The sequence below is a fragment of the Pseudophryne corroboree genome, chromosome 3 (genome assembly GCF_028390025.1).
Source record: "Pseudophryne corroboree isolate aPseCor3 chromosome 3, aPseCor3.hap2, whole genome shotgun sequence".
NCBI classification, from domain to species: domain Eukaryota; kingdom Metazoa; phylum Chordata; class Amphibia; order Anura; family Myobatrachidae; genus Pseudophryne; species Pseudophryne corroboree.
Window position 1 is genome coordinate 560,553,050 of NC_086446.1, and position 9,123 is coordinate 560,562,172.

Sequence of the window (9,123 nt, forward strand, 5' to 3'; positions counted from 1 at the left end):
GAACATGCTGCTGCTCAAAGTTTTTCCCATTATGGTTGCACTTGAGTTGTGGGCCTCAGCGCTGGAGAATAGGCCTGTGGTGTTCTGGTGAGACAACATCGGAGTAGTCCAGGCTATTAACAGACAGCGCTCTATGTCTATGCCAGTTTTGCAAGTGTTGGCGCAGATAGTCTTGCGCTGCCTGGAGAGCAATATTATGCTTACGGCACGACATGTCCTGGGGTGGATAATGCCGTCGCGGATGCACTGTTGCGCTTTGATTGGCGTCGTTTTTGGCGGCTAGCTCCGGACGCTAACTCCTGCGGTGACTCTTGCCCCAATTATGTATGGCATGTTATCCATCCGATGTGGAGGGACTAGCCCACCGTTCCCTGGCCCCGGCTACTTATGCGGCTTACCTGTCTGCGTGGGAGCAGTCGTCTCAATTTTTGATTCGCAGGGGCCCTGGAGGTAAGAGTCATCTTTATTTGCTTTTAGATTTTGTTTGGGAGTTGTACTCGGCGGGACAGGCCAGAGCGTATGTCCTTAAGCTACTGGCGGGTATATCCTACTTCCTCCGATTGCTCCACCCTAATTCCTGACTGGATATGAATTACAAAAAAAGGGGGAAAGATAGAGGATTGTGGTTCTAGGTCCTGTGTCCTTGGTTTGGATAAAAATACCTGCAGTACCCGGTATTCCCTGGTGGTCTCCCAACCAGGTACTGACCTGGCCCACAGTGCTTGGCTTCCAAGATCAGACAAGGTTGGGCATACTCAGTATGGTTTGACCGCAGGTAGATATATCACACCTGATGACACCAGGAACTTTGTATCGTAGACTCTGAGAGAATTCCCAATTCCCACTTTTTTCTACACTTTTTTTCTAGATTTGGGAGCATTTATAACACAACTCTTGGGAATTCTCTCAGAGTCTACGATACAAGTTCCTCTATCTTTCCCCCTTTTTTTGTAATTCATATCCAGTCAGGAATTAGGGTGGAGCCTGGTACACATCATACTGTAGATTTTTCTTCTTCCTGGTATATTCCTATCATAGGTTATACTGTTATAATTTCAGGAAGAAGATATTATACAAACAGATAAGATATATAATTTACAATATTGGAGACGCATACATATTTTCGTTCACAGAGCCATCACGCCAAACTGAGATTACATCATATGATGTTTATTTGGATTAAGAATGTTATCTTAGCGTAGCTGAATCATTGTGTGGAGAAAGATCTCAAAGGGAGAAAATCTCTAAGGGATTCGTCTGGCACTTATACTGGACTACTTTTGTGATCAATTTGCTTGAACTATGAAGTAACCTCATATCTCATTGTTCTCTTACCAGGTATGTCTAGTGGAACAACAATGCCCAGCAAGCTGTACCGAGTCTGCTAATTATCACATAGGAATATCCTGAATGCTTAGCCATAGGTATGTCTAGTGGAACAACAATGCCCAGCAAGCTGTACCGAGTCTGCTAATTATCACATAGGAATATCCTGAATGCTTAGCCATAGGTATGTCTAGTGGAACAACAATGCCCAGCAAGCTGTACCGAGTCTGCTAATTATCACATAGGAATATCCTGAATGCTTAGCCATAGGTATGTCTAGTGGAACAACAATGCCCAGCAAGCTGTACCGAGTCTGCTAATTATCACATAGGAATATCCTGAATGCTTAGCCATAGGTATGTCTAGTCACTAGTGTATTAAATATTAGCAGATTTATTCAAGTTTTATTTGTAGTTATTTGGGGAATGTGTAATGGTTTCATCCCTACACATTATTTGTTTGTTTAAGTTTTATTGCCCCAAATGGGTGATGGGCTAGGGGAGGGTCCAATCAATCAATGTGCTTACATACACATGTTTGGGCTTTATATTGGTGTGTAGTTTAGCTGATTTTAGCGTAGCTGAATCATTGTGTGGAGAAAGATCTCAAAGGGAGAAAATCTCTAAGGGATTCGTCTGGCACTTATACTGGACTACTTTTGTGATCAATTTGCTTGAACTATGAAGTAACCTCATATCTCATTGTTCTCTTACCAGGTATGTCTAGTGGAACAACAATGCCCAGCAAGCTGTACCGAGTCTGCTAATTATCACATAGGAATATCCTGAATGCTTAGCCATAGGTATGTCTAGTGGAACAACAATGCCCAGCAAGCTGTACCGAGTCTGCTAATTATCACATAGGAATATCCTGAATGCTTAGCCATAGGTATGTCTAGTGGAACAACAATGCCCAGCAAGCTGTACCGAGTCTGCTAATTATCACATAGGAATATCCTGAATGCTTAGCCATAGGTATGTCTAGTGGAACAACAATGCCCAGCAAGCTGTACCGAGTCTGCTAATTATCACATAGGAATATCCTGAATGCTTAGCCATAGGTATGTCTAGTCACTAGTGTATTAAATATTAGCAGATTTATTCAAGTTTTATTTGTAGTTATTTGGGGAATGTGTAATGGTTTCATCCCTACACATTATTTGTTTGTTTAAGTTTTATTGCCCCAAATGGGTGATGGGCTAGGGGAGGGTCCAATCAATCAATGTGCTTACATACACATGTTTGGGCTTTATATTGGTGTGTAGTTTAGCTGATTTTAGCGTAGCTGAATCATTGTGTGGAGAAAGATCTCAAAGGGAGAAAATCTCTAAAGGATTCGTCTGGCACTTATACTGGACTTTAACTGGACGGAAACTGCATGGAAACTCCAAACAAAAGCAAATCAACACAATCCACCAAACCTTGGACTGCAGCTACAAATGTATGTACACACCTATTATTCTCCAAACCTCACTTACCCGGACACTAAACATTCACTTTCTGCAAAAAACCTGCAATACAACTTTTACTCTGACCCTGCAAATACCTGGAAAACAAATGTTTAATTGAGAAGCATATTTGATGAAATAACACTGACTTGTGGTTTGCCAACACTGTGTAATTTTCCATCTAACATCAACAAATATTTGATTTACTGGTAATCTGTAGATATTAACATCATTTTAATTACTTGCAAATCGTATTTCTTTCTGCAAACTTCACTGCTCTCTCATACAGCCACCACTCCTCCCCCTTTTCTCATTATACTACCAGTTTACACACCATCCACACTATGGCCAGGCTGGCAACCCCCCTTACTCATTGTCCTTCTATTCCTTTATTCTGTCCCCTGTTACCACCTCTATCCCTCTCTCACAGTCTCCTACATCTCATCCTCCCTCCTCTCCTCTGTCTGCCTCCCTACCCCTCTTCTGTTTCCCCATTGCAATTCACTTCTGCCCCTTCACACCACTTATACCCCACCGCTCAACCCTACTCTTTCCCTCCTCTGCCTGTCTCCTCACCTCTCCTCCACCAGTATCAAACTGCACTCCCTCCCTGTTTCACGCATGCAGTCTCCCTTCCTAGCCAAGGCCCCAGCACCATCATCACACCCTCTTTATCTTCTCCTTCCAAATTACTCCTACCTCAACGCTACAGCAATCCTGATAATCTCATTCACATCTCTCCCACAAACTCATACCCCCTATCTTGTGCACTCTGGAATGCCCGATCTATTTGCAACAAACTGACCCCCACTCATGACCTTTTCATTTCCAACTCCCTGCACCTCCTGGCCATTACAGAAACCTGGATTACTCCTCATGACACCACTTCTCCTGCTGCTCTCTCTGCTGGGGGCCTCACATTCTCACACACACCCCGACCCGGGGGTTGCCATGGGGGTGGTGTTGGGATCCTTTTACCCTCAAGCTACACATACCAACTTATACCTCCAGAACCTTCTCTTACATTCTCTACATTTGAGGTCCATGCATTACGCCTCTACCAACCTACTAATCTTCGAGTTGCTGTAATTTACCGTCCACCTGGCATTTCCTCCAAATTCCTTGACAACTTTGCTTCCTGGCTACCTCACTTCCTCTCTTCTGACATTCCCTCCATTATTCTAGGTGATTTCAACATCCCTATCGATAACCCCACAAAATCACCTGCCTCTAAACTCCTTAACCTCACCTCTTTACTTGGTCTCTCCCAGTGGACCACCTCACCCTCCCATGTGAACGGGAGCTCACTGGATCTGGTTTTCACTCACCGCTGTGATATTTCTGATTTCTCCAATTCCCCTTTTCCCCTCTCTGACCACCATTTGCTCTCTTTCAACTTATCTATCTCTGCTTCCCCATCTCTCCCTCCTAAGGCTACCATCACGAAGCGTAACATTGAGGCTATTGACACCTCATCCCTGTCCTCCCTGTTTGACTCCCTTCTCTCTCCTCTTCTCTCTCTCACATGCCTTGAACAAGCCACATCCCTATACAATGCATCTCTTACTTCTGCCCTTGACTCTGTTGCTCCGCCAACCACTATTCACCCTCGCAGATCAACACCTCAACCCTGGCACACCAAATGCACCAGATACCTACAAAAATGCTCACGTACTGCCGAGCGACAGTGGAGGAAATCACGCTCTAAAGCAGACTTCCTCCATTTCAAATTCATGCTCTCATCCTTCAGTACTGCCCTTTCCCTTGCTAAACAATCATACTTCAAAATCCTCATTTCTACACAGTCTTCCAACCCCCGGCGCCTCTTTGCCACTGTTAACTCCCTCCTCTGCCCACCACCACCTCCTCTCCCTTCCTCATTGTCTGCTCTTGACTTTGCCACTTATTTCACATCCAAGATTGACTCCATACGTCAGGATATCACTTCCCACCAGACCAGCAACCAGCCACCACCCATCCCTTGCCACCCCTCCCCTTCCCTCTTACCAACTCTGACATCTTTCTCCCATGTATCTGGCGAGGAAGTCATGGCCCTCATCCGTTCCTCCCCCCCCACAACCTCCCCGCTCGACCCTATCCCCTCCCACCTCCTCCGTTACCTCTCCCCTTCTGCCTGTTCCCATCTTGCCCACCTTCTCAATCTCTCCCTTTCATCAGGCACTGTCCCCTCTGCCTTCAAGCATGCTCTTGTCTCCCCTATTCTTAAAAAACCTACCCTTGATCCTAACACTCTCTCCAACTATCGACCCATCTCTCTCCTCCCCTTTGCCTCCAAACTTCTTGAGCGTATTGTCTATAATCGCCTCACTGCCTTTCTTTCCTCTCACTCACTGCTTGACCCATTCCAGTCTGGTTTCCGTTCTCTCCACTCCACTGAAACTGCCCTCACAAAAGTCTGCAATGACCTCCATGCAGCCAAATCTAAGGGCCACTACTCTCTGCTTATTCTTCTTGACCTCTCTGCTGCTTTTGACACTGTGGACCATCCTCTCCTTCTGCAAATCCTTCACTCTCTTGGTCTGCATGATACTGCCCTCTCCTGGCTGTCCTCCTACCTCTCTGATCGTTCCTTCTCTGTCTCCTCTCATGATGCTACCTCCCCCCCACTTCCACTAACTGTTGGTGTCCCCCAAGGCTCTGTTCTTGGTCCTCTCCTTTTCTCTCTCTATACGTCCTCTTTAGGTGAACTCATTAGTTCTTTTAACTTCCAATATCACCTCTATGCTGATGACACTCAAATCTACCTCTCCTCCCCTGATCTCTCCACGGCTCTCCTCACTCGTACCTCAAACTGTCTTTCTGCTATCTCTTCCTGGATGTCTCAGCGCTTTCTTAAACTCAACATGTCTAAGACTGAGCTGATCATCTTCCCACCCTCCCGCACAGCCTCACCTCCCACAATCTCATTATCCATTGATGGCACAACTATCTCCCCTAGCCCCCAAGTACGCTGTCTTGGCGTAATCCTTGACTCCTCCCTCTCCTTCAAACCACACATTCAGCACCTCTCACAAACCTGTCATTTTCATCTCAAAAACATTTCTAGAATCAGACCTTTTCTCACACAGGATGCCACTAAGATCATTATTCACTCACTGATTATTTCCAGACTGGACTACTGTAATCTCCTCTTAACTGGCCTCCCTGACAATCACCTCTCTCCACTCCAATCTATCCTCAATGCTGCTGCCCGGCTCATCTTCCTCACCAAACGCACTACGTCTACCTCCCCCCTCCTACAGGCCCTCCACTGGCTTCCCTTCCCTTTCAGAATCCAATTCAAACTTCTCACACTCACTTACAAAGCACTCACCCACTCCTCTCCCATCTACATCTCTGACCTTATCTCCCTTTACTCTCCCACCCGTCCTCTTCGCTCTGCTAATGCACGCCGTCTCTCCTGTCTTCTGATTACTTCCTCCCACTCCTATCTCCAAGATTTTTCACGTGCTGCTCCATTTCTCTGGAATTCTTTACCTCTCCCCCTCAGACTCTCCACCTCTCTACAAAACTTCAAACGGGCTCTTAAGACCCATTTCTTTACCAAACGTAGCCAAATCTCAACATAACCCTCTGTTCCACGCTCTCTATGTACCCCATCTGTGTCATCCCTGTCTGTCTACCCCTCCCCTTAGAATGTAAGCTCTCACGAGTAGGGCCCTCTTCCCTCATGTGCTTATACTTTTCTTACTTTAATAATCCTCAACCGCCCAGATCCCACAGTTTTTTGACCACCTGGAACTTATCTCTATGTTTACTGGTGTAGTTATGCTTAGCTGCCCTGTACTTGTCCTATATTGTATTCAACTGTAAGTCACTGTTTTCCTATTTTTTATGTGCATTTGTACTCTGTAATTGGGCGCTGCGGAACCCTTGTGGCGCCATATAAATAAAGGATGATAATAATAATAATAATAATCTTTAATTGTTAGAATTTTTATTTTTCTCTTCTCTCTTTTTGCCTCATAGCTATTATTTTAAGAAGGTTGCAAATAAAAGTTATATTTTAAACAGAACACATCACTCTATTTTCAACAAAAGTGTGCCCCAGAAGAGACACATAGTCTTTCTTTTTCCTCTTGGCTCTGGTACTATACGGGAACCATTTTTTACAAATGTGTTTCAGAGATATGTCAGACGTTAGCTTGCCTGGTGCACCCAACTTGGGGATTAGCTACTCGCCATCATTAGATGGGGGTCTTGAGGAATTTTTTGTTAAACCATCAGTTTTATTCACGGGTTTCTACCGGCTGTTGTATGTTTGCATTTTTTGCCTCAAGTCAAGTTGGGAGACCCATGGCCACTAAAATCCCTGTCCCATTCCCTGGTAGGTGTAGGTCTGTTGCCCATTTAGCTCCACTGCCCAGTTGTAGCTGTTCTCCTTTCAGTTCCGATTTATTAATTATGTTTTATATTCCCCTACAGGAAAACGCATTGACCACCAATTTATCTGGGTGTTGGGACACTCATTTGTTTTTTGGTCCGCTATGTCGACGGTAATGGCAGATTGCGCCAGTTATCCGGAGCTTGCTGTCATGTGTTGGTTAGGTTGGAGAGGCATGCGCTGAAAGGCTTTCTGGCAAAAATTGGATGAGGCGGTGCAGGTATTTGGGTACCGAGGCCACGACCTTACATCCTTGGACATCCGTTGTGATGTCAGGCGGCAGTTGGTCGCCTTCATTGCAGATGGCCTTTCTGCAGGGTATTTTGGTTGGACATTATACCGCGTAGGGTTTGGTATGGAGCCGAGAAGCCCAGTGCCATTGACTTGGTGCATAGACGGGTGAACGCTGTGGTAGGCAGAGCTGTGACATCTGCTGGGGGTTGTGTGATTCCGCTTCCGGCTATTTCCTATAAAGATAGTGCAATGTACCGAGGAGATGGTGTGCATCTTTCAGGGTCAGGTACGGCCATATTTGTTTCTGATATTTTTCAGGGCCTTAGGTCAGTTTAGGTGGAGTTTCCATAGCATTAGTTGTTTTCGTAGTGGTTGAGGATTCTTTGGTATGGTGGCGGCGCAGGTTTGTTGTTAGCAAACCTTCGGGTTGGCCGGTTTCAGAATGGCTTAGGTATTGGTATAATTAGGTATAGGTTAATTTTCCCCTGGGGGCAGTTCAGTCAGGTAGGAGTATGGGCGTAGTCAATTAGGTGGACCGGAGGGCATCACCTGACCAGGTGGGCCCTCCTTTCTACTTCTGCATGGCTGAACTGCTGCCTCAAGTCAATGCTGATGTGGGCAGATGGCCTCATCAATTTGTGGTGTTGTCCCCGCAAGGCTTGGGCAGTTGGTCCGCCTTGGCGAGTCAGGCAGGCAAGGGAAGGGGCAGTTGGTCCGTCCTTGTCTGTAGGGCAGTAGGCCCGAGTTATCAACGTTTATTGTTTTATTTTGACTTATGCTAGGCCGTTCTTTCCCTGCCACCATACATTAGTTAGTTTTAAAATTTAAATAGTTGATCCCTCTCTATAAAAAAGCTGACCCATTTCACCGCAGCCATTGTTGTCCGTGTATTATTCATAGATAAGTTGGTGTGCAAGGATAATGAGTGCTTGGGTCATGGAGAGTTTATGATCACTGATATTCTTCTGACTGCTCTAACATCTTATAGAAAGAAAAATGTTGTCCGCACAGACCTAAAAGCGAACCCAAACAAAATGACTAGAGATCAAAGGACAATCACTGTATAAGTGACACTTATACCCCAATTTCATACATCATGCACTTTTGTGCTTTTATATTTATTAGAGACACAGGGGGTGCTCCCTGAGAGTTAAGTTAAACTGTTTCACAAAAATATACCAAAGAAAGGTAGACAAGAACTCTCCTAAAATGGGGCACTCAAAAGTGTTATAATGCATGTGCAACAACATAGGATCAAAAAAAGGGAGAAAAAAGAAAATAATATAATAAGACTTAACTTTTATTAAAGATCAAAAATTAAAATTGTTTGAAGATTATGCTCTCTTCATCTAAAAAGGCGAAATATCGACACAATACATACAATACAACATGTAACAGATTAAAAGGTACAGCTGATTTATAAACTCCAATGGGCCTTAGCCCTATCAATAAGGGAGAGTCAATTTATGAATGAGACTCAAATAACAATAAGTCAAGACCTTATGGCGTGTTTCGTGGTTCTGCTGCCTCGTATGTGCTACAGCATTATATACGTGGTGAGAGACCCTTACTTGTGCCAGTCTCTAGAGTCACAGACAGTGCCGGAGCATCCACGGAGAGTGTCTCATTCACTTCTGCTTTTGGTTGATGACACTGCGGTAAGCGCAGCCAATGAGAGAGTTACTGACACTCTACCTGCTCCGGTGTTGAA

The 9,123-nt window shown here is 44.9% G+C and overlaps 1 pseudogene; it reads right to left on the minus strand.

The window, feature by feature from the left end:
- Positions 1–659: 659 nt before the first annotated feature.
- Positions 660–777, minus strand: LOC134898116 (5S ribosomal RNA; annotated as a pseudogene).
- Positions 778–9,123: the final 8,346 nt, after the last annotated feature.